Here is a 25,133-nt window from a genome sequence, read left to right on the forward strand (position 1 = left end):
GTTATGGGCCCAGCACGCTTCCGCTGCGCCACTCTGCTCTCAGCCACTTAAGAAAAGACTAGAACTCACAATCCATGGCTTAGGAGGCCAGTGTCTTAGGCCACTGGGGTACTGTGTAAACAGTATGACCAATACGAACTGTTGGAAGAGGTCAAAAAAATGTATAATGGAACTGAGACATGCCCATGAAACGACACATTTAAAAAAAAAATTTTGTTCGCACTTAAAATCTAAAAAGAAACTGTTTAGCAGAGGATGGTTTCGATCCATCGACCTCTGGGTTATGGGCCCAGCACGCTTCCGCTGCGCCACTCTGCTCTCAGCCACTTAAGAAAAGACTAGAACTCACAATCCATGGCTTAGGAGGCCAGTGTCTTAGGCCACTGGGGTACTGTGTAAACAGTATGACCAATACGAACTGTTGGAAGAGGTCAAAAAAATGTATAATGGAACTGAGACATGCCCATGAAACGACACATTTTTAAAAAAAATTTTGTTCGCACTTAAAATCTAAAAAGAAACTGTTTAGCAGAGGATGGTTTCGATCCATCGACCTCTGGGTTATGGGCCCAGCACGCTTCCGCTGCGCCACTCTGCTCTCAGCCACTTAAGAAAAGACTAGAACTCACAATCCATGGCTTAGGAGGCCAGTGTCTTAGGCCACTGGGGTACTGTGTAAACAGTATGACCAATACGAACTGTTGGAAGAGGTAAAAAAATGTACTGAGACATGCCCATGGACACATTTAAAAAAATTTTGTTGCACTTAAAATCTAAAAAGAAACTGTTTAGCAGAGGATGGTTTCGATCCATGACCTCTGGGTTATGGGCCCAGCAACTCTGCTTCCTTCCACCCCATTTTTTAGGAAAATTAGGCCACTTGTTGCAAACAGTACGAACTAGAAGCAGTAAAATCTAAAAAAAAGCTTTCTCATTTCTGTTTGCGTTTCATTTTTAAAAACAAAAAGTTTAGCAGAGGATGGTTTCGATCCATCGACCTCTGGGTTATGGGCCCAGCACGCTTCCGCTGCGCCACTCTGCTCTCAGGCACTTAAGAAAAGACTAGAACTCACAATCCATGGCTTAGGAGGCCAGTGTCTTAGGCCACTGGGGTACTGTGTAAACAGTATGACCAATACGAACTGTTGGAAGGGTCAAAAAAATGTATAATGGAACTGAGACATGCCCATGAAACGACACATTTTTAAAAAAAATGTTGTTCGCACTTAAAATCTAAAAAGAAACTGTTTAGCAGAGGATGGTTTCGATCCATCGACCTCTGGGTTATGGGCCCAGCACGCTTCCGCTGCGCCACTCTGCTCTCAGCCACTTAAGAAAAGACTAGAACTCACAATCCATGGCTTAGGAGGCCAGTGTCTTAGGCCACTGGGGTACTGTGTAAACAGTATGACCAATACGAACTGTTGGAAGGGGTCAAAAAAAAATGTATATTGGCACTGAGACATGCCCATGAAACGACACATTTTAAAAAAAATTTTGTTCGCACTTAAAATCTAAAAAGAAACTGTTTAGCAGAGGATGGTTTCGATCCATCGACCTCTGGGTTATGGGCCCAGCACGCTTCCGCTGCGCCACTCTGCTCTCAGGCACTTAAGAAAAGACTAGAACTCACAATCCATGGCTTAGGAGGCCAGTGTCTTAGGCCACTGGGGTACTGTGTAAACAGTATGACCAATACGAACTGTTGGAAGGGGTAAAAAAAATGTATAATGGAACTGAGACATGCCCATGAAACGACACATTTTTAAAAAAAAAATTTTGTTCGCACTTAAAATCTAAAAAGAAACTGTTTAGCAGAGGATGGTTTCGATCCATCGACCTCTGGGTTAACTCTGCTTCCTTCCACCCCAGATGGGACTTGAACCCACAATCCCTGGCTTAGGAGGCCAGTGCCTTATCCATTAGGCCACTGGGGCACTGTTTACCTCTGCAAACAGTACGAACTGATAGAAGCAGTAAAAACAATGTGTACTGGATAGCACTGAGACGCAAATGAAATTTAGCTTTTCATTTCTGTTTGCGTTTCATTTTTAAAAACAAACAGTTTAGCAGAGGATGGTTTCGATCCATCGACCTCTGGGTTATGGGCCCAGCACGCTTCCGCTGCGCCACTCTGCTCTCAGCCACTTAAGAAAAGACTAGAACTCACAATCCATGGCTTAGGAGGCCAGTGTCTTAGGCCACTGGGGTACTGTGTAAACAGTATGACCAATACGAACTGTTGGAAGAGGTCAAAAAAATGTATAATGGAACTGAGACATGCCCATGAAACGACACATTAAAAAAAAATTTTTTTGCACTTAAAATCTAAAAAGAAACTGTTTAGCAGAGGATGGTTTCGATCCATCGACCTCTGGGTTATGGGCCCAGCACGCTTCCGCTGCGCCACTCTGCTCTCAGCCACTTAAGAAAAGACTAGAACTCACAATCCATGGCTTAGGAGGCCAGTGTCTTAGGCCACTGGGGTACTGTGTAAACAGTATGACCAATACGAACTGTTGGAAGAGGTAAAAAAATGTATAATGGAACTGAGACATGCCCATGAAACGACACGCACTTAAAATCTAAAAAGAAACTGTTTAGCAGAGGATTTTCGATCCATCGACCTCTGGGTTATGTTGCTGCGCCACTCTGCGCCTTAAAATCTAAAAAGCCTTATCCATTAAACTGTTTAGCAGAAGGTAAAAACAATGTGTATTAGCACTGAGAGACGCAAATGAAATTTAGCTTTCTCATTTCTGTTTGCGTTTCATTTAAAAAAAACAAACAGTTTAGCAGAGGATGGTTTCGATCCATCGACCTCTGGGTTATGGGCCCAGCACGCTTCCGCTGCGCCACTCTGCTCTCAGCCACTTAAGAAAAGACTAGAACTCACAATCCATGGCTTAGGAGGCCAGTGTCTTAGGCCACTGGGGTACTGTGTAAACAGTATGACCAATACGAACTGTTGGAAGAGGTCAAAAAAATGTATAATGGAACTGAGACATGCCCATGAAACGACACATTTTTTAATATTTTTTGTTCGCACTTAAAATCTAAAAAGAAACTGTTTAGCAGAGGATGGTTTCGATCCATCGACCTCTGGGTTATGGGCCCAGCACGCTTCCGCTGCGCCACTCTGCTCTCAGCCACTTAAGAAAAGACTAGAACTCACAATCCATGGCTTAGGAGGCCAGTGTCTTAGGCCACTGGGGTACTGTGTAAACAGTATGACCAATACGAACTGTTGGAAGAGGTCAAAAAAATGTATAATGGAACTGAGACATGCCCATGAAACGACACATTTTTTAAAAATTTTGTTCGCACTTAAAATCTAAAAAGAAACTGTTTAGCAGAGGATGGTTTCGATCCATCGACCTCTGGGTTATGGGCCCAGCACGCTTCCGCTGCGCCACTCTGCTCTCAGGCACTTAAGAAAAGACTAGAACTCACAATCCATGGCTTAGGAGGCCAGTGTCTTAGGCCACTGGGGTACTGTGTAAACAGTATGACCAATACGAACTGTTGGAAGGGTAAAAAAAATGTATAATGGAACTGAGACATGCCCATGAAACGACACATTTTTAAAAAAAATTTTGTTCGCACTTAAAATCTAAAAAGAAACTGTTTAGCAGAGGATGGTTTCGATCCATCGACCTCTGGGTTATGGGCCCAGCACGCTTCCGCTGCGCCACTCTGCTCTCAGGCACTTAAGAAAAGACTAGAACTCACAATCCATGGCTTAGGAGGCCAGTGTCTTAGGCCACTGGGGTACTGTGTAAACAGTATGACCAATACGAACTGTTGGAAGAGGTAAAAAAAATGTATAATGGAACTGAGACATGCCCATGAAACGACACATTTAAAAAAAAATGTTGTTCGCACTTAAAATCTAAAAAGAAACTGTTTAGCAGAGGATGGTTTCATCCATCGACCTCTGGGTTATGGGCCCAGTTTGCGCCACTCTGCTTCCTTCCACCCCAGATGGGACTTGAACCCACAATCCCTGGCTTAGGAGGCCAGTGCCTTATCCATTAGGCCACTAAAAAAGCAAACAGTACGAACTGATAGAAGCAGTAAAAACAATGTGTACTGGATAGCACTGAGAGGAGCTTTCTCATTTCTGTTTGTTTCATTTTTAAAAACAAACAGTTTAGCAGAGGATGGTTTCGATCCATCGACCTCTGGGTTATGGGCCCAGCACGCTTCCGCTGCGCCACTCTGCTCTCAGCCACTTAGGAAAAGACTAGAACTCACAATCCATGGCTTAGGAGGCCAGTGTCTTAGGCCACTGGGGTACTGTGTAAACAGTATGACCAATACGAACTGTTGGAAGAGGTAAAAAAAATGTATATTGGCACTGAGACATGCCCATGAAACGACACATTTTTTAAAAAAAAAATTTTGTTCGCACTTAAAATCTAAAAAGAAACTGTTTAGCAGAGGATGGTTTCGATCCATCGACCTCTGGGTTATGGGCCCAGCACGCTTCCGCTGCGCCACTCTGCTCTCAGCCACTTAAGAAAAGACTAGAACTCACAATCCATGGCTTAGGAGGCCAGTGTCTTAGGCCACTGGGGTACTGTGTAAACAGTATGACCAATACGAACTGTTGGAAGGGGTCAAAAAAATGTATAATGGAACTGAGACATGCCCATGAAACGACACATTTTTAAAAAAAATGTTGTTCGCACTTAAAATCTAAAAAGAAACTGTTTAGCAGAGGATGGTTTCGATCCATCGACCTCTGGGTTATGGGCCCAGCACGCTTCCGCTGCGCCACTCTGCTCTCAGCCACTTAACAAAAGACTGGAACTCACAATCCATGGCTTAGGAGGCCAGTGTCTTAGGCCACTGGGGTACTGTGTAAACAGTATGACCAATACGAACTGTTGGAAGGGGTGGAACTGAGAAAAAATGTATAAAATCTGAAACTGAGACATGCCCTGGGTTATGAAACTGACACATTTTTTAAAAATTGCCACTTGTTGCACGAACTTAAAAAAATCTAAAAAGAAATGTAAAAAAAATTTCTGTTTGCGTTTAATTTTTAAAAACAAACTGTTTAGCAGAGGATGGTTTCGATCCATCGACCTCTGGGTTATGGGCCCAGCACGCTTCCGCTGCGCCACTCTGCTCTCAGCCACTTAAGAAAAAAAAAGACTAGAACTCACAATCCATGGCTTAGGAGGCCAGTGTCTTAGGCCACTGGGGTACTGTGTAAACAGTATGACCAATACGAACTGTTGGAAGAGGTAAAAAAATGTATAATGGAACTGAGACATGCCCATGAAACGACACATTTAAAAAAAATTTTGTTCGCACTTAAAATCTAAAAAGAAACTGTTTAGCAGAGGATGGTTTCGATCCATCGACCTCTGGGTTATGGGCCCAGCACGCTTCCGCTGCGCCACTCTGCTCTCAGGCACTTAAGAAAAGACTAGAACTCACAATCCATGGCTTAGGAGGCCAGTGTCTTAGGCCACTGGGGTACTGTGTAAACAGTATGACCAATACGAACTGTTGGAAGGGGTAAAAAAAAAAATGTATAATGGAACTGAGACATGCCCATGAAACGACACATTTTTTAAAAAATGTTGTTCGCACTTAAAATCTAAAAAGAAACTGTTTAGCAGAGGATGGTTTCGATCCATCGACCTCTGGGTTATGGGCCCAGACGCTTCCGCTGCGCCACTCTGCTCTCAGCCACTTAGAAAAGACTAGAACTCACAATCCATGGCTTAGGAGGCCAGTGTCTTAGGCCACTGGGGTACTGTGTAAACAGTATGACCAATACGAACTGTTGGAAGGGGTAAAAAAATGTATAATGGAACTGAGACATGCCCATGAAACGACACATTTTAAAAAAAATTTTGTTCGCACTTAAAATCTAAAAAGAAACTGTTTAGCAGAGGATGGTTTGATCCATCGACCTCTGGGTTATGGGCCCAGCACGCTTCCGCTGCGCCACTCTGCTCCTTCCACCCCAGATGGGACTTGAACCCACAATCCCTGGCTTAGGAGGCCAGTGCCTTATCCATTAGGCCACTGGGGCACTGTTTACCTGCTGCAAACAGTACGAACTGATAGAAGCAGTAAAAAAATGTGTACTGGATAGCACTGAGAGACGCAAATGAAATTTACTTTTCATTTCTGTTTGCGTTTCATTTTAGTTTAGCAGAGGATGGTTTCGATCCATCGACCTCTGGGTTATGGGCCCAGCACGCTTCCGCTGCGCCACTCTGCTCTCAGCCACTTAACAAAAGACTGGAACTCACAATCCATGGCTTAGGAGGCCAGTGTCTTAGGCCACTGGGGTACTGTGTAAACAGTATGACCAATACGAACTGTTGGAAGAGGTAAAAAAATGTATAATGGAACTGAGACATGCCCATGAAACGACACATTTAAAAAAAAATTTGTTCGCACTTAAAATCTAAAAAGAAACTGTTTAGCAGAGGATGGTTTCGATCCATCGACCTCTGGGTTATGGGCCCAGCACGCTTCCGCTGCGCCACTCTGCTCTCAGCCACTTAAGAAAAGACTAGAACTCACAATCCATGGCTTAGGAGGCCAGTGTCTTAGGCCACTGGGGTACTGTGTAAACAGTATGACCAATACGAACTGTTGGAAGAGGTAAAAAAAATGTATATTGGAACTGAGACATGCCCATGAAACGACACATTTTTTAAAAAATTTTGTTTGCACTTAAAATCTAAAAAGAAACTGTTTAGCAGAGGATGGTTTCGATCCATCGACCTCTGGGTTATGGGCCCAGCACGCTTCCGCTGCGCCACTCTGCTCTCAGGCACTTAGAAAAGACTAGAACTCACAATCCATGGCTTAGGAGGCCAGTGTCTTAGGCCACTGGGGTACTGTGTAAACAGTATGACCAATACGAACTGTTGGAAGGGGTCAAAAAAATGTATAATGGAACTGAGACATGCCCATGAAACGACACATTTAAAAAAAATGTTGTTCGCACTTAAAATCTAAAAAGAAACTGTTTAGCAGAGGATGGTTTCGATCCATCGACCTCTGGGTTATGGGCCCAGCACGCTTCCGCTGCGCCACTCTGCTTCCTTCCACCCCAGATGGGACTTGAACCCACAATCCCTGGCTTAGGAGGCCAGTGCCTTATCCATTAGGCCACTGGGGCACTGTTTACCTGCTGCAAACAGTACGAACTGATAGAAGCAGTAAAAACAATGTGTACTGGATAGCACTGAGAGACGCAAATGAAATTTAGCTTTCTCATTTCTGTTTGCGTTTAATTTTTAAAAACAAACAGTTTAGCAGAGGATGGTTTCGATCCATCGACCTCTGGGTTATGGGCCCAGCACGCTTCCGCTGCGCCACTCTGCTCTCAGCCACTTAAGAAAAGACTAGAACTCACAATCCATGGCTTAGGAGGCCAGTGTCTTAGGCCACTGGGGTACTGTGTAAACAGTATGACCAATACGAACTGTTGGAAGAGGTCAAAAAAATGTATAATGGAACTGAGACATGCCCATGAAACGACACATTTAAAAAAAATTTTGTTCGCACTTAAAATCTAAAAAGAAACTGTTTAGCAGAGGATGGTTTCGATCCATCGACCTCTGGGTTATGGGCCCAGCACGCTTCCGCTGCGCCACTCTGCTCTCAGGCACTTAAGAAAAGACTAGAACTCACAATCCATGGCTTAGGAGGCCAGTGTCTTAGGCCACTGGGGTACTGTGTAAACAGTATGACCAATACGAACTGTTGGAAGAGGTAAAAAAATGTATAATGGAACTGAGACATGCCCATGAAACGACACATTTTAAAAAAAATTTTGTTCGCACTTAAAATCTAAAAAAACTGTTTAGCAGAGGATGGTTTCGATCCATCGACCTCTGGGTTATGGGCCCAGCACGCTTCCGCTGCGCCACTCTGCTCTCAGGCACTTAAGAAAAGACTAGAACTCACAATCCATGGCTTAGGAGGCCAGTGTCTTAGGCCACTGGGGTACTGTGTAAACAGTATGACCAATACGAACTGTTGGAAGAGGTAAAAAAAATGTATAATGGAACTGAGACATGCCCATGAAACGACACATAAAAAAAAAATTTTGTTCGCACTTAAAATCTAAAAAGAAACTGTTTAGCAGAGGATGGTTTCGATCCATCGACCTCTGGGTTATGGCCAGCACGCTTCCGCTGCGCCACTCTGCTCCTTCCACCCCAGATGGGACTTGAACCCACAATCCCTGGCTTAGGAGGCCAGTGCCTTATCCATTAGGCCACTGGGGCACTGTTTACCTGCTGCAAACAGTACGAACTGATAGAAGCAGTAAAAACAATGTGTACTGGATAGCACTGAGAGACGCAAATGAAATTTAGCTTTCTCATTTTGTTTGCGTTTAATTTCTAAAAACAAACAGTTTAGCAGAGGATGGTTTCGATCCATCGACCTCTGGGTTATGGGCCCAGCACGCTTCCGCTGCGCCACTCTGCTCTCAGCCACTTAGAAAAGACTAGAACTCACAATCCATGGCTTAGGAGGCCAGTGTCTTAGGCCACTGGGGTACTGTGTAAACAGTATGACCAATACGAACTGTTGGAAGGGTAAAAAAAATGTATAATGGAACTGAGACATGCCCATGAAACGACACATTTAAAAAAAATGTTGTTCGCACTTAAAATCTAAAAAGAAACTGTTTAGCAGAGGATGGTTTCGATCCATCGACCTCTGGGTTATGGGCCCAGCACGCTTCCGCTGCGCCACTCTGCTCTCAGGCACTTAGGAAAAGACTAGAACTCACAATCCATGGCTTAGGAGGCCAGTGTCTTAGGCCACTGGGGTACTGTGTAAACAGTATGACCAATACGAACTGTTGGAAGGGGTCAAAAAAATGTATAATGGAACTGAGACATGCCCATGAAACGACACATTTTAAAAAAATGTTGTTCGCACTTAAAATCTAAAAAGAAACTGTTTAGCAGAGGATGGTTTCGATCCATCGACCTCTGGGTTATGGGCCCAGCACGCTTCCGCTGCGCCACTCTGCTTCCTTCCACCCCAGATGGGACTTGAACCCACAATCCCTGGCTTAGGAGGCCAGTGCCTTATCCATTAGGCCACTGGGGCACTGTTTACCTGCTGCAAACAGTACGAACTGATAGAAGCAGAAAAAACAATGTGTACTGGATAGCACTGAGAGACGCAAATGAAATTTAGCTTTCTCATTTCTGTTTGCGTTTCATTTTTAAAAACAAACAGTTTAGCAGAGGATGGTTTCGATCCATCGACCTCTGGGTTATGGGCCCAGCACGCTTCCGCTGCGCCACTCTGCTCTCAGGCACTTAGAAAAGACTAGAACTCACAATCCATGGCTTAGGAGGCCAGTGTCTTAGGCCACTGGGGTACTGTGTAAACAGTATGACCAATACGAACTGTTGGAAGGGTAAAAAAATGTATAATGGAACTGAGACATGCCCATGAAACGACACATTTTAAAAAAAAATGTTGTTCGCACTTAAAATCTAAAAAGAAACTGTTTAGCAGAGGATGGTTTCGATCCATCGACCTCTGGGTTATGGGCCCAGCACGCTTCCGCTGCGCCACTCTGCTCTCAGGCACTTAGAAAAGACTAGAACTCACAATCCATGGCTTAGGAGGCCAGTGTCTTAGGCCACTGGGGTACTGTGTAAACAGTATGACCAATACGAACTGTTGGAAGGGGTCAAAAAAATGTATAATGGAACTGAGACATGCCCATGAAACGACACATTTAAAAAAAATGTTGTTCGCACTTAAAATCTAAAAAGAAACTGTTTAGCAGAGGATGGTTTCGATCCATCGACCTCTGGGTTATGGGCCCAGCACGCTTCCGCTGCGCCACTCTGCTCTCAGCACTTAAGAAAAGACTAGAACTCACAATCCATGGCTTAGGAGGCCAGTGTCTTAGGCCACTGGGGTACTGTGTAAACAGTATGACCAATACGAACTGTTGGAAGGGGTAAAAAAAATGTATAACTGAGACATGCCCATGAAACGACACATTTAAAAAAAAAATTTTGTTCGCACTTAAAATCTAAAAAGAAACTGTTTAGCAGAGGATGGTTTCGATCCATCGACCTCTGGGTTATGGGCCCAGCACGCTTCCGCTGCGCCACTCTGCTTCCTTCACCCCAGATGGGACTTGAACCCACAATCCCTGGCTTAGGAGGCCAGTGCCTTATCCATTAGGCCACTGGGGCACTGTTTACCTGCTGCAAACAGTACGAACTGATAGAAGCAGTAAAAACAATGTGTACTGGATAGCACTGAGAGACGCAAATGAAACGACACATTTTTTCTCATTTCTGTTTGCGTTTCATTTTTAAAAACAAACAGTTTAGCAGAGGATGGTTTCGATCCATCGACCTCTGGGTTATGGGCCCAGCACGCTTCCGCTGCGCCACTCTGCTCTCAGCCACTTAAGAAAAGACTAGAACTCACAATCCATGGCTTAGGAGGCCAGTGTCTTAGGCCACTGGGGTACTGTGTAAACAGTATGACCAATACGAACTGTTGGAAGGGGTAAAAAAATGTATAATGGAACTGAGACATGCCCATGAAACGACACATTTTTTTAAAAAATTTTTGTTGTTCGCACTTAAAATCTAAAAAGAAACTGTTTAGCAGAGGATGGTTTCGATCCATCGACCTCTGGGTTATGGGCCCAGCACGCTTCCGCTGCGCCACTCTGCTCTCAGGCACTTTAGAAAAGACTAGAACTCACAATCCATGGCTTAGGAGGCCAGTGTCTTAGGCCACTGGGGTACTGTAAAACAGTATGACCAATACGAACTGTTGGAAGGGGTAAAAAAATGTATAATGGAACTGAGACATGCCCATGAAACGACACATTTTTAAAAAAATGTTGTTCGCACTTAAAATCTAAAAAGAAACTGTTTAGCAGAGGATGGTTTCGATCCATCGACCTCTGGGTTATGGGCCCAGCACGCTTCCGCTGCGCCACTCTGCTCTCAGGCACTTAGAAAAGACTAGAACTCACAATCCATGGCTTAGGAGGCCAGTGTCTTAGGCCACTGGGGTACTGTGTAAACAGTATGACCAATACGAACTGTTGGAAGGGGTCAAAAAAATGTATAATGGAACTGAGACATGCCCATGAAACGACACATTTTTTAAAAATGTTGTTTGCACTTAAAATCTAAAAAGAAACTGTTTAGCAGAGGATGGTTTCGATCCATCGACCTCTGGGTTATGGGCCCAGCACGTTCCGCTGCGCCAGAGGATGGTTTCGATGGATAGCACTGAGATCATTTCTGTTTGCGTTTCATTTTTTAAAAACAAACAGTTTAGCAGAGGATGGTTTCTCGACCTCTGGGTTATGGGCCCAGCACGCTTCCGCTGCGCCACTCTGCTCTCAGCCACTTAGAAAAGACTAGAACTCACAATCCATGGCTTAGGAGGCCAGTGTCTTAGGCCACTGGGGTACTGTGTAAACAGTATGACCAATACGAACTGTTGGAAGGGGTAAAAAAAAAATGTATAATGGAACTGAGACATGCCCATGAAACGACACATTTTTAAAAAAAAATTTTGTTCGCACTTAAAATCTAAAAAGAAACTGTTTAGCAGAGGATGGTTTCGATCCATCGACCTCTGGGTTATGGGCCCAGCACGCTTCCGCTGCGCCACTCTGCTTCCTTCCACCCCAGATGGGACTTGAACCCCACAATCTTGGAGGCCAGTGCCTTATCCATTAGGCCAACTGTTTACCTGCTGCAAACAGAGGAATAAAAACAATGTGTACTGGATAGCACTGAGAGACGCAAATGAAATTTAAAACAAACAGTTTAGCAGAGGATGGTTTCGATCCATCGACCTCTGGGTTATGGGCCCAGCACGCTTCCGCTGCGCCACTCTGCTCTCAGCCACTTAAGAAAAGACTAGAACTCACAATCCATGGCTTAGGAGGCCAGTGTCTTAGGCCACTGGGGTACTGTGTAAACAGTATGACCAATACGAACTGTTGGAAGGGTCAAAAAAATGTATAATGGAACTGAGACATGCCCATGAAACGACACATTTTTTAAAAAATGTTGTTCGCACTTAAAATCTAAAAAGAAACTGTTTAGCAGAGGATGGTTTCGATCCATCGACCTCTGGGTTATGGGCCCAGCACGCTTCCGCTGCGCCACTCTGCTCTCAGCCACTTAAGAAAAGACTAGAACTCACAATCCATGGCTTAGGAGGCCAGTGTCTTAGGCCACTGGGGTACTGTGTAAACAGTATGACCAATACGAACTGTTGGAAGAGGTAAAATAAAAAAAATGTATAATGGAACTGAGACATGCCCATGAAACGACACATTTTTAAAAAAAAATTTTGATTGCACTTAAAATCTAAAAAGAAACTGTTTAGCAGAGGATGGTTTCGATCCATCGACCTCTGGGTTATGGGCCCAGCACGCTTCCGCTGCGCCACTCTGCTCTCAGGCACTTAAGAAAAGACTAGAACTCACAATCCATGGCTTAGGAGGCCAGTGTCTTAGGCCACTGGGGTACTGTGTAAACAGTATGACCAATACGAACTGTTGGAAGGGTCAAAAAAATGTATAATGGAACTGAGACATGCCCATGAAACGACACATTTTTTAAAAAAAATGTTGTTCGCACTTAAAATCTAAAAAGAAACTGTTTAGCAGAGGATGGTTTCGATCCATCGACCTCTGGGTTATGGGCCCAGCACGCTTCCGCTGCGCCACTCTGCTCTCAGCCACTTAAGAAAAGACTAGAACTCACAATCCATGGCTTAGGAGGCCAGTGTCTTAGGCCACTGGGGTACTGTGTAAACAGTATGACCAATACGAACTGTTGGAAGGGGTCAAAAAAATGTATAATGGAACTGAGACATGCCCATGAAACGACACATTTTTAAAAAAAATTTTGTTCGCACTTAAAATCTAAAAAGAAACTGTTTAGCAGAGGATGATCCATCGACCTCTGGGTTATGGGCCCAGCACGCTTCCGCTGCGCCACTCTGCTTTTCCACCCCAGATGGGACTTGAACCCACAATCCCTGGCTTAGGAGGCCAGTGCCTTATCCATTAGGCCACTGGGGCACTGTTTACCTGCTGCAAACAAATACGAACTGATAGAAGCAGTAAAAACAATGTGTACTGGATAGCACTGAGAACGCAAATGAAATTTAGCTTTTCATTTCTGTTTGCGTTTCATTTTAAAAAAACAAACAGTTTAGCAGAGGATGGTTTCGATCCATCGACCTCTGGGTTATGGGCCCAGCACGCTTCCGCTGCGCCACTCTGCCTCAGCCACTTAAGAAAAGACTAGAACTCACAATCCATGGCTTAGGAGGCCAGTGTCTTAGGCCACTGGGGTACTGTGTAAACAGTATGACCAATACGAACTGTTGGAAGAGGTAAAAAAAAATGTATAATGGAACTGAGACATGCCCATGAAACGACACATTTAAAAAAAATGTTGTTCGCACTTAAAATCTAAAAAGAAACTGTTTAGCAGAGGATGGTTTCGATCCATCGACCTCTGGGTTATGGGCCCAGCACGCTTCCGCTGCGCCACTCTGCTCTCAGCCACTTAGAAAAGACTAGAACTCACAATCCATGGCTTAGGAGGCCAGTGTCTTAGGCCACTGGGGTACTGTGTAAACAGTATGACCAATACGAACTGTTGGAAGAGGTAAAAAAAATGTATATTGGCACTGAGACATGCCCATGAAACGACACATTTTTTAAAAATTTTGTTCGCACTTAAAATCTAAAAAGAAACTGTTTAGCAGAGGATGGTTTTCGATCCATCGACCTCTGGGTTATGGGCCCAGCACGCTTCCGCTGCGCCACTCTGCTCTCAGGCACTTAGGAAAAGACTAGAACTCACAATCCATGGCTTAGGAGGCCAGTGTCTTAGGCCACTGGGGTACTGTGTAAACAGTATGACCAATACGAACTGTTGGAAGGGGTCAAAAAAAAATGTATAATGGAACTGAGACATGCCCATGAAACGACACATTTTTAAAAAAAATGTTGTTCGCACTTAAAATCTAAAAAGAAACTGTTTAGCAGAGGATGGTTTCGATCCATCGACCTCTGGGTTATGGGCCCAGCACGCTTCCGCTGCGCCACTCTGCTCTCAGGCACTTAAGAAAAGACTAGAACTCACAATCCATGGCTTAGGAGGCCAGTGTCTTAGGCCACTGGGGTACTGTGTAAACAGTATGACCAATACGAACTGTTGGAAGGGGTCAAAAAAATGTATAATGGAACTGAGACATGCCCATGAAACGACACATTTTTTAAAAAAATGTTGTTCGCACTTAAAATCTAAAAAGAAACTGTTTAGCAGAGGATGGTTTCGATCCATCGACCTCTGGGTTATGGGCCCAGCACGCTTCCGCTGCGCCACTCTGCTCTCAGCCACTTAAGAAAAGACTAGAACTCACAATCCATGGCTTAGGAGGCCAGTGTCTTAGGCCACTGGGGTACTGTGTAAACAGTATGACCAATACGAACTGTTGGAAGAGGTAAAATAAATGTATATTGGCACTGAGACATGCCCATGAAACGACACATTTTTAAATATTTTTTGATTGCACTTAAAATCTAAAAAGAAACTGTTTAGCAGAGGATGGTTTCGATCCATCGACCTCTGGGTTATGGGCCCAGCACGCTTCCGCTGCGCCACTCTGCTCTCAGGCACTTAGAAAAAGACTAGAACTCACAATCCATGGCTTAGGAGGCCAGTGTCTTAGGCCACTGGGGTACTGTGTAAACAGTATGACCAATACGAACTGTTGGAAGGGGTCAAAAAAATGTATAATGGAACTGAGACATGCCCATGAAACGACACATTTAAAAAAAATGTTGTTCGCACTTAAAATCTAAAAAGAAACTGTTTAGCAGAGGATGGTTTCGATCCATCGACCTCTGGGTTATGGGCCCAGCATGCTGCCACTCTGCTTCCTTCCACCCCAGATGGGACTTGAACCCACAATCCCTGGCTTAGGAGGCCAGTGCCTTATCCATTAGGCCACTGGGGCACTGTTTACCTGCTGCAAACAGTACGAACTGATAGAACAGTAAAAAAATGTGTACTGGATAGCACTGAGAAGAAATTTCTGTTTGCGTTTCATTTTTAGTTTAGCAGAGGATGGTTTCGATCCATCGACCTCTGGGTTATGGGCCCAGCACGCTTCCGCTGCGCCACTCTGCTCTCAGGCACTTAAGAAAAGACTAGAACTCACAATCCATGGCTTAGGAGGCCAGTGTCTTAGGCCACTGGGGTACTGTGTAAACAGTATGACCAATACGAACTGTTGGAAGGGGTCAAAAAAAATGTATAATGGAACTGAGACATGCCCATGAAACGACACATTTTTTAAAAAATTTTGTTCGCACTTAAAATCTAAAAAGAAACTGTTTAGCAGAGGATGGTTTCGATCCATCGACCTCTGGGTTATGGGCCCAGCACGCTTCCGCTGCGCCACTCTGCTCTCAGGCACTTAGAAAAGACTAGAACTCACAATCCATGGCTTAGGAGGCCAGTGTCTTAGGCCACTGGGGTACTGTGTAAACAGTATGACCAATACGAACTGTTGGAAGGGTAAAAAAATGTATAATGGAACTGAGACATGCCCATGAAACGACACATTTTTTAAAAATTTTGTTCGCACTTAAAATCTAAAAAGAAACTGTTTAGCAGAGGATGGTTTCGATCCATCGACCTCTGGGTTATGGGCCCAGCACGCTTCCGCGCTGCGCCACTCTGCTCTCAGGCACTTAAGAAAAGACTAGAACTCACAATCCATGGCTTAGGAGGCCAGTGTCTTAGGCCACTGGGGTACTGTGTAAACAGTATGACCAATACGAACTGTTGGAAGGGGTCAAAAAAATGTATAATGGAACTGAGACATGCCCATGAAACGACACATTTTAAAAAAATTTGTTGTTCGCACTTAAAATCTAAAAAGAAACTGTTTAGCAGAGGATGGTTTCGATCCATCGACCTCTGGGTTATGGGCCCAGCACGCTTCCGCTGCGCCACTCTGCTCTCAGGCACTTAAGAAAAGACTAGAACTCACAATCCATGGCTTAGGAGGCCAGTGTCTTAGGCCACTGGGGTACTGTGTAAACAGTATGACCAATACGAACTGTTGGAAGGGGTCAAAAAAATGTATAATGGAACTGAGACATGCCCATGAAACGACACATTTAAAAAAAATGTTGTTCGCACTTAAAATCTAAAAAGAAACTGTTAGCAGAGGATGGTTTCGATCCATCGACCTCTGGGTTATGGGCCCAGCACGCTTCCGCTGCGCCACTCTGCTTCCTTCCACCCCAGATGGGACTTGAACCCACAATCCCTGGCTTAGGAGGCCAGTGCCTTATCCATTAGGCCACTGGGGCACTGTTTACCTGCTGCAAACAGTACGAACTGATAGAAGCAGTAAAAACAATGTGTACTGGATAGCACTGAGAGACGCAAATGAAATTTAGCATTTTTCTCATTTCTGTTTGCGTTTCATTTTTAAAAACAAACAGTTTAGCAGAGGATGGTTTCGATCCATCGACCTCTGGGTTATGGGCCCAGCACGCTTCCGCTGCGCCACTCTGCTCTCAGCCACTTAAGAAAAGACTAGAACTCACAATCCATGGCTTAGGAGGCCAGTGTCTTAGGCCACTGGGGTACTGTGTAAACAGTATGACCAATACGAACTGTTGGAAGGGTCAAAAAAAAAATGTATAATGGAACTGAGACATGCCATGAAACGACACATTTTTAAAAAAAATTTTGTTCGCACTTAAAATCTAAAAAGAAACTGTTTAGCAGAGGATGGTTTCGATCCATCGACCTCTGGGTTATGGGCCCAGCACGCTTCCGCTGCGCCACTCTGCTCTCAGCCACTTAAGAAAAGACTAGAACTCACAATCCATGGCTTAGGAGGCCAGTGTCTTAGGCCACTGGGGTACTGTGTAAACAGTATGACCAATACGAACTGTTGGAAGGGTCAAAAAAAAAATGTATAATGGAACTGAGACATGCCCATGAAACGACACATTTTAAAAAAAAATGTTGTTCGCACTTAAAATCTAAAAAGAAACTGTTTAGCAGAGGATGGTTTCGATCCATCGACCTCTGGGTTATGGGCCCAGCACGCTTCCGCTGCGCCACTCTGCTCTCAGGCACTTAAGAAAAGACTAGAACTCACAATCCATGGCTTAGGAGGCCAGTGTCTTAGGCCACTGGGGTACTGTGTAAACAGTATGACCAATACGAACTGTTGGAAGGGGTCAAAAAAAAAATGTATAATGGAACTGAGACATGCCCATGAAACGACACATTTTTTAAAAAAAATGTTGTTCGCACTTAAAATCTAAAAAGAAACTGTTTAGCAGAGGATGGTTTCGATCCATCGACCTCTGGGTTATGGGCCCAGCACGCTTCCGCTGCGCCACTCTGCTCTCAGGCACTTAAGAAAAGACTAGAACTCACAATCCATGGCTTAGGAGGCCAGTGTCTTAGGCCACTGGGGTACTGTGTAAACAGTATGACCAATACGAACTGTTGGAAGGGGTAAAAAAAATGTATAATGGAACTGAGACATGCCCATGAAACGACACATTTTTTAAAAATTTGTTCGCACTTAAAATCTAAAAAGAAACTGTTTAGCAGAGGATGGTTTCGATCCATCGACCTCTGGGTTATGGGCCCAGCACGCTTCCGCTGCGCCACTCTGCTCTCAGGCACTTAAGAAAAGACTAGAACTCACAATCCATGGCTTAGGAGGCCAGTGTCTTAGGCCACTGGGGTACTGTGTAAACAGTATGACCAATACGAACTGTTGGAAGAGGTAAAAAAAAAAAATGTATAATGGAACTGAGACATGCCCATGAAACGACACATTTTTTTATATTTTTTGATTGCACTTAAAATCTAAAAAGAAACTGTTTAGCAGAGGATGGTTTCGATCCATCGACCTCTGGGTTATGGGCCCAGCACGCTTCCGCTGCGCCACTCTGCTCTCAGGCACTTAGGAAAAGACTAGAACTCACAATCCATGGCTTAGGAGGCCAGTGTCTTAGGCCACTGGGGTACTGTGTAAACAGTATGACCAATACGAACTGTTGGAAGGGGTCAAAAAAAAATGTATAACTGAGACATGCCCATGAAACGACACATTTAAAAAAAATGTTGTTCGCACTTAAAATCTAAAAGTAAACTGTTTAGCAGAGGATGGTTTCGATCCATCGACCTCTGGGTTATGGGCCCAGCACGCTTCCGCTGCGCCACTCTGCTTCCTTCCACCCCAGATGGGACTTGAACCCACAATCCCTGGCTTAGGAGGCCAGTGCCTTATCCATTAGGCCACTGGGGCACTGTTTACCTGCTGCAAACAGTACGAACTGATAGAAGCAGTAAAAACAATGTGTACTGGATAGCACTGAGAGACGCAAATGAAATTTAGCTTTCTCATTTCTGTTTGCGTTTCATTTTTAAAAACAAACAGTTTAGCAGAGGATGGTTTCGATCCATCGACCTCTGGGTTATGGGCCCAGCACGCTTCCGCTGCGCCACTCTGCTCTCAGGCACTTAAGAAAAGACTAGAACTCACAATCCATGGCTTAGGAGGCCAGTGTCTTAGGCCACTGGGGTACTGTGTAAACAGTATGACCAATACGAACTGTTGGAAGGGGTCAAAAAAAAATGTAATGGAACTGAGACATGCCCATGAAACGACACATTTAAAAAAAAAATGTTGTTCGCACTTAAAATCTAAAAAGAAACTGTTTAGCAGAGGATGGTTTCGATCCATCGACCTCTGGGTTATGGGCCCAGCACGCTTCCGCTGCGCCACTCTGCTCTCAGCCACTTAAGAAAAGACTAGAACTCACAATCCATGGCTTAGGAGGCCAGTGTCTTAGGCCACTGGGGTACTGTGTAAACAGTATGACCAATACGAACTGTTGGAAGGGTAAAAAAATGTATAATGGAACTGAGACATGCCCATGAAACGACACATTTTTTTAATTTTTTGTTGCACTTAAAATCTAAAAAGAAACTGTTTAGCAGAGGATGGTTTCGATCCATCGACCTCTGGGTTATGGGCCCAGCACGCTTCCGCTGCGCCACTCTGCTCTCAGGCACTTAGAAAAGACTAGAACTCACAATCCATGGCTTAGGAGGCCAGTGTCTTAGGCCACTGGGGTACTGTGTAAACAGTATGACCAATACGAACTGTTGGAAGGGGTCAAAAAATGTATAATGGAACTGAGACATGCCCATGAAACGACACATTTAAAAAAAATGTTGTTCGCACTTAAAATCTAAAAAGAAACTGTTTAGCAGAGGATGGTTTCGATCCATCGACCTCTGGGTTATGGGCCCAGCACGCTTCCGCTGCGCCACTCTGCTTCCTTCCACCCCAGATGGGACTTGAACCCACAATCCCTGGCTTAGGAGGCCAGTGCCTTATCCATTAGGCCACTGGGGCACTGTTTACCTGCTGCAAACAGTACGAACTGATAGAAGCAGTAAAAACAATGTGTACTGGATAGCACTGAGAGACGCAAATGAAATTTAGCTTTCTCATTTCTGTTTGCGTTTCATTTTTAAAAACAAACAGTTTAGCAGAGGATGGTTTCGATCCATCGACCTCTGGGTTATGGGCCCAGCACGCTTCCGCTGCGCCACTCTGCTCTCAGCCACTTAAGAAAAGACTAGAACTCACAATCCATGGCTTAGGAGGCCAGTGTCTTAGGCCACTGGGGCCACTGGGGTACTTAAACAGTATGATGACCAATACGAACTGTTGGAAGGGTCAAAAAAATGTATAATGGAACTGAGACATGCCCATGAAACGACACATTTTTAAAAAAAATGTTGTTCGCACTTAAAATCTAAAAAGAAACTGTTTAGCAGAGGATGGTTTCGATCCATCGACCTCTGGGTTATGGGCCCAGCACGCTTCCGCTGCGCCACTCTGCTCTCAGGCACTTAAGAAAAGACTAGAACTCACAATCCATGGCTTAGGAGGCCAGTGTCTTAGGCCACTGGGGTACTGTGTAAACAGTATGACCAATACGAACTGTTGGAAGGGTAAAAAAATGTATAATGGAACTGAGACATGCCCATGAAACGACACATTTAAAAAAAATGTTGTTCGCACTTAAAATCTAAAAAGAAACTGTTTAGCAGAGGATGGTTTCGATCCATCGACCTCTGGGTTATGGGCCCAGCACGCTTCCGCTGCGCCACTCTGCTCTCAGGCACTTAGACAAAGCGTGAACTCACAATCCATGGCTTAGGAGGCCAGTGTCTTAGGCCACTGGGGTACTGTGTAAACAGTATGACCAATACGAACTGTTGGAAGGGGTCAAAAAAATGTATAATGGAACTGAGACATGCCCATGAAACGACACATTTTAAAAAAAATGTTGTTCGCACTTAAAATCTAAAAAGAAACTGTTTAGCAGAGGATGGTTTCGATCCATCGACCTCTGGGTTATGGGCCCAGCACGCTTCCGCTGCGCCACTCTGCTCTCAGGCACTTAAGAAAAGACTAGAACTCACAATCCATGGCTTAGGAGGCCAGTGTCTTAGGCCACTGGGGTACTGTGTAAACAGTATGACCAATACGAACTGTTGGAAGGGGTCAAAAAAAAATGTATAATGGAACTGAGACATGCCCATGAAACGACACATTTTTTTGTTCGCACTTAAAATCTAAAAAGAAACTGTTTAGCAGAGGATTTTTCGATCCATCGACCTATGGGCCCAAAATGGGACTTGAACCACAATCCCTGCTTAGGAGGCCAGTGCCTTATCCATTCTGGGGCACTGTTTTTCAAATCTTGGAAGGGTAAAAACAAAATGGACTGAGAGACGCAAATGAACTGTTTGCGTTTCAAATCTAAAAACAAACAGTTTAGCAGAGGATGGTTTCGATCCATCGACCTCTGGGTTATGGGCCCAGCACGCTTCCGCTGCGCCACTCTGCTCTCAGCCACTTAAGAAAAGACTAGAACTCACAATCCATGGCTTAGGAGGCCAGTGTCTTAGGCCACTGGGGTACTGTGTAAACAGTATGACCAATACGAACTGTTGGAAGAGGTCAAAAAATGTATAATGGAACTGAGACATGCCCATGAAACGACACATTTTTTAAAAATTTTGTTTGCATTGCACAAAATCTAAAAAGAAACTGTTTAGCAGAGGATGGTTTCGATCCATCGACCTCTGGGTTATGGGCCCAGCACGCTTCCGCTGCGCCACTCTGCTCTCAGGCACTTAAGAAAAGACTAGAACTCACAATCCATGGCTTAGGAGGCCAGTGTCTTAGGCCACTGGGGTACTGTGTAAACAGTATGACCAATACGAACTGTTGGAAGGGGTCAAAAAAATGTATAATGGAACTGAGACATGCCCATGAAACGACACATTTAAAAAAAATGTTGTTCGCACTTAAAATCTAAAAAGAAACTGTTTAGCAGAGGATGGTTTCGATCCATCGACCTCTGGGTTATGGGCCCAGCACGCTTCCGCTGCGCCACTCTGCTCTCAGGCACTTAGGAAAAGACTAGAACTCACAATCCATGGCTTAGGAGGCCAGTGTCTTAGGCCACTGGGGTACTGTGTAAACAGTATGACCAATACGAACTGTTGGAAGGGGTCAAAAAATGTATAATGGAACTGAGACATGCCCATGAAACGACACATTTAAAAAAAATGTTGTTCGCACTTAAAATCTAAAAAGAAACTGTTTAGCAGAGGATGGTTTCGATCCATCGACCTCTGGGTTATGGGCCCAGCACGCTTCCGCTGCGCCACTCTGCTCTCAGGCCACTTAAGAAAAGACTAGAACTCACAATCCATGGCTTAGGAGGCCAGTGTCTTAGGCCACTGGGGTACTGTGTAAACAGTATGACCAATACGAACTGTTGGAAGGGTAAAAAAAAAATGTATAATGGAACTGAGACATGCCCATGAAACGACACATTTTTAAAAAAATTTTTTGTTCGCACTTAAAATCTAAAAAGAAACTGTTTAGCAGAGGATGGTTTCGATCCATCGACCTCTGGGTTATGGGCCCAGCACGCTTCCGCTGCGCCACTCTGCTCTCAGCCACTTAGAAAAGACTAGAACTCACAATCCATGGCTTAGGAGGCCAGTGTCTTAGGCCACTGGGGTACTGTGTAAACAGTATGACCAATACGAACTGTTGGAAGAGGTAAAAAAATGTATATTGGCACTGAGACATGCCCATGAAACGACACATTTAAAAAAAAATTTTTTGATTGCACTTAAAATCTAAAAAGAAACTGTTTAGCAGAGGATGGTTTCGATCCATCGACCTCTGGGTTATGGGCCCAGCACGCTTCCGCTGCGCCACTCTGCTCTCAGGCACTTAGGAAAAGACTAGAACTCACAATCCATGGCTTAGGAGGCCAGTGTCTTAGGCCACTGGGGTACTGTGTAAACAGTATGACCAATACGAACTGTTGGAAGGGGTCAAAAAAATGTATAATGGAACTGAGACATGCCCATGAAACGACATTTTTTAAAAAAAATGTTGTTCGCACTTAAAATCTAAAATAAACTGTTTAGCAGAGGATGGTTTCGATCCATCGACCTCTGGGTTATGGGCCCAGCACGCTTCCGCTGCGCCACTCTGCTCTCAGGCACTTAAGAAAAGACTAGAACTCACAATCCATGGCTTAGGAGGCCAGTGTCTTAGGCCACTGGGGTACTGTGTAAACAGTATGACCAATACGAACTGTTGGAAGGGTAAAAAAAAAAATGTATAATGGAACTGAGACATGCCCATGAAACGACACATTTTTTAAAAAAAATTTTGTTCGCACTTAAAATCTAAAAAGAAACTGTTTAGCAGAGGATGGTTTCGATCCATCGACCTCTGGGTTATGGGCCCAGCACGCTTCCGCTGCGCCACTCTGCTCTCAGGCACTTAGGAAAAGACTAGAACTCACAATCCATGGCTTAGGAGGCCAGTGTCTTAGGCCACTGGGGTACTGTGTAAACAGTATGACCAATACGAACTGTTGGAAGGGGTCAAAAAAATGTATAATGGAACTGAGACATGCCCATGAAACGACACATTTTTAAAAAAAATGTTGTTCGCACTTAAAATCTAAAAAGAAACTGTTTAGCAGAGGATGGTTTCGATCCATCGACCTCTGGGTTATGGGCCCAGCACGCTTCCGCTGCGCCACTCTGCTCTCAGCCACTTAAGAAAAGACTAGAACTCACAATCCATGGCTTAGGAGGCCAGTGTCTTAGGCCACTGGGGTACTGTGTAAACAGTATGACCAATACGAACTGTTGGAAGAGGTAAAAAAATGTATATTGGCACTGAGACATGCCCATGAAACGACACATTTTTTTATATTTTTTGATTGCACTTAAAATCTAAAAAGAAACTGTTTAGCAGAGGATGGTTTCGATCCATCGACCTCTGGGTTATGGGCCCAGCACGCTTCCGCTGCGCCACTCTGCTCTCAGGCACTTAGAAAAGACTAGAACTCACAATCCATGGCTTAGGAGGCCAGTGTCTTAGGCCACTGGGGTACTGTGTAAACAGTATGACCAATACGAACTGTTGGAAGGGGTCAAAAAAATGTATAATGGAACTGAGACATGCCCATGAAACGACACATTTTTTAAAAAAATGTTGTTCGCACTTAAAATCTAAAAAGAAACTGTTTAGCAGAGGATGGTTTCGATCCATCGACCTCTGGGTTATGGGCCCAGCACGCTTCCGCTGCGCCACTCTGCTCTCAGCCACTTAAGAAAAGACTAGAACTCACAATCCATGGCTTAGGAGGCCAGTGTCTTAGGCCACTGGGGTACTGTGTAAACAGTATGACCAATACGAACTGTTGGAAGGGTAAAAAAATGTATAATGGAACTGAGACATGCCCATGAAACGACACATTTAAAAAAAATGTTGTTCGCACTTAAAATCTAAAAAGAAACTGTTTAGCAGAGGATGGTTTCGATCCATCGACCTCTGGGTTATGGGCCCAGCACGCTTCCGCTGCGCCACTCTGCTCTCAGGCACTTAGAAAAGACTAGAACTCACAATCCATGGCTTAGGAGGCCAGTGTCTTAGGCCACTGGGGTACTGTGTAAACAGTATGACCAATACGAACTGTTGGAAGGGTCAAAAAAAAATGTATAATGGAACTGAGACATGCCCATGAAACGACACATTTTTAAAAAAAATTTTGTTCGCACTTAAAATCTAAAAAGAAACTGTTTAGCAGAGGATGGTTTCGATCCATCGACCTCTGGGTTATGGGCCCAGCACGCTTCCGCTGCGCCACTCTGCTCTCAGCCACTTAAGAAAAGACTAGAACTCACAATCCATGGCTTAGGAGGCCAGTGTCTTAGGCCACTGGGGTACTGTGTAAACAGTATGACCAATACGAACTGTTGGAAGGGTAAAAAAATGTATAATGGAACTGAGACATGCCCATGAAACGACACATTTTTAAAAAAAAAATTTTTTGTTTGCACTTAAAATCTAAAAAGAAACTGTTTAGCAGAGGATGGTTTCGATCCATCGACCTCTGGGTTATGGGCCCAGCACGCTTCCGCTGCGCCACTCTGCTCTCAGGCACTTAGGAAAAGACTAGAACTCACAATCCATGGCTTAGGAGGCCAGTGTCTTAGGCCACTGGGGTACTGTGTAAACAGTATGACCAATACGAACTGTTGGAAGGGGTCAAAAAAATGTATAATGGAACTGAGACATGCCCATGAAACGACACATTTTTTAAAAATGTTGTTCGCACTTAAAATCTAAAAAGAAACTGTTTAGCAGAGGATGGTTTCGATCCATCGACCTCTGGGTTATGGGCCCAGCACGCTTCCGCTGCGCCACTCTGCTCTCAGCCACTTAAGAAAAGACTAGAACTCACAATCCATGGCTTAGGAGGCCAGTGTCTTAGGCCACTGGGGTACTGTGTAAACAGTATGACCAATACGAACTGTTGGAAGAGGTAAAATAAATGTATATTGGCACTGAGACATGCCCATGAAACGACACATTTTTTTATATTTTTTGATTGCACTTAAAATCTAAAAAGAAACTGTTTAGCA

The 25,133-nt window shown here is 44.3% G+C and overlaps 11 non-coding genes across 11 annotated transcripts; all 11 read right to left on the reverse strand.

Moving 5' to 3' along the window:
* Positions 1-1,864: 1,864 nt before the first annotated feature.
* Positions 1,865-1,937, reverse strand: trnar-ccu. The gene has a single exon. It is a non-coding gene; the product is annotated as a tRNA-Arg (tRNA).
* A 4,045-nt stretch (positions 1,938-5,982) lies between these two features.
* Positions 5,983-6,055, reverse strand: trnar-ccu. The gene has a single exon. It is a non-coding gene; the product is annotated as a tRNA-Arg (tRNA).
* A 1,031-nt stretch (positions 6,056-7,086) lies between these two features.
* Positions 7,087-7,159, reverse strand: trnar-ccu. The gene has a single exon. It is a non-coding gene; the product is annotated as a tRNA-Arg (tRNA).
* Positions 7,160-8,200: 1,041 nt separating this feature from the next.
* On the reverse strand, positions 8,201-8,273 carry trnar-ccu. The gene has a single exon. It is a non-coding gene; the product is annotated as a tRNA-Arg (tRNA).
* Positions 8,274-9,038: 765 nt separating this feature from the next.
* On the reverse strand, positions 9,039-9,111 carry trnar-ccu. The gene has a single exon. It is a non-coding gene; the product is annotated as a tRNA-Arg (tRNA).
* Positions 9,112-10,150: 1,039 nt separating this feature from the next.
* On the reverse strand, positions 10,151-10,223 carry trnar-ccu. The gene has a single exon. It is a non-coding gene; the product is annotated as a tRNA-Arg (tRNA).
* A 2,803-nt stretch (positions 10,224-13,026) lies between these two features.
* trnar-ccu lies at positions 13,027-13,099 on the reverse strand. Its single transcript has one exon. It is a non-coding gene; the product is annotated as a tRNA-Arg (tRNA).
* A 1,879-nt stretch (positions 13,100-14,978) lies between these two features.
* Positions 14,979-15,051, reverse strand: trnar-ccu. Its single transcript has one exon. It is a non-coding gene; the product is annotated as a tRNA-Arg (tRNA).
* Positions 15,052-16,344: 1,293 nt separating this feature from the next.
* On the reverse strand, positions 16,345-16,417 carry trnar-ccu. Its single transcript has one exon. It is a non-coding gene; the product is annotated as a tRNA-Arg (tRNA).
* Positions 16,418-18,314: 1,897 nt separating this feature from the next.
* On the reverse strand, positions 18,315-18,387 carry trnar-ccu. Its single transcript has one exon. It is a non-coding gene; the product is annotated as a tRNA-Arg (tRNA).
* Positions 18,388-19,430: 1,043 nt separating this feature from the next.
* On the reverse strand, positions 19,431-19,503 carry trnar-ccu. Its single transcript has one exon. It is a non-coding gene; the product is annotated as a tRNA-Arg (tRNA).
* Positions 19,504-25,133: the final 5,630 nt, after the last annotated feature.

The sequence above is a fragment of the Oncorhynchus gorbuscha genome, linkage group LG21, assembly GCF_021184085.1.
Source record: "Oncorhynchus gorbuscha isolate QuinsamMale2020 ecotype Even-year linkage group LG21, OgorEven_v1.0, whole genome shotgun sequence".
NCBI classification, from domain to species: domain Eukaryota; kingdom Metazoa; phylum Chordata; class Actinopteri; order Salmoniformes; family Salmonidae; genus Oncorhynchus; species Oncorhynchus gorbuscha.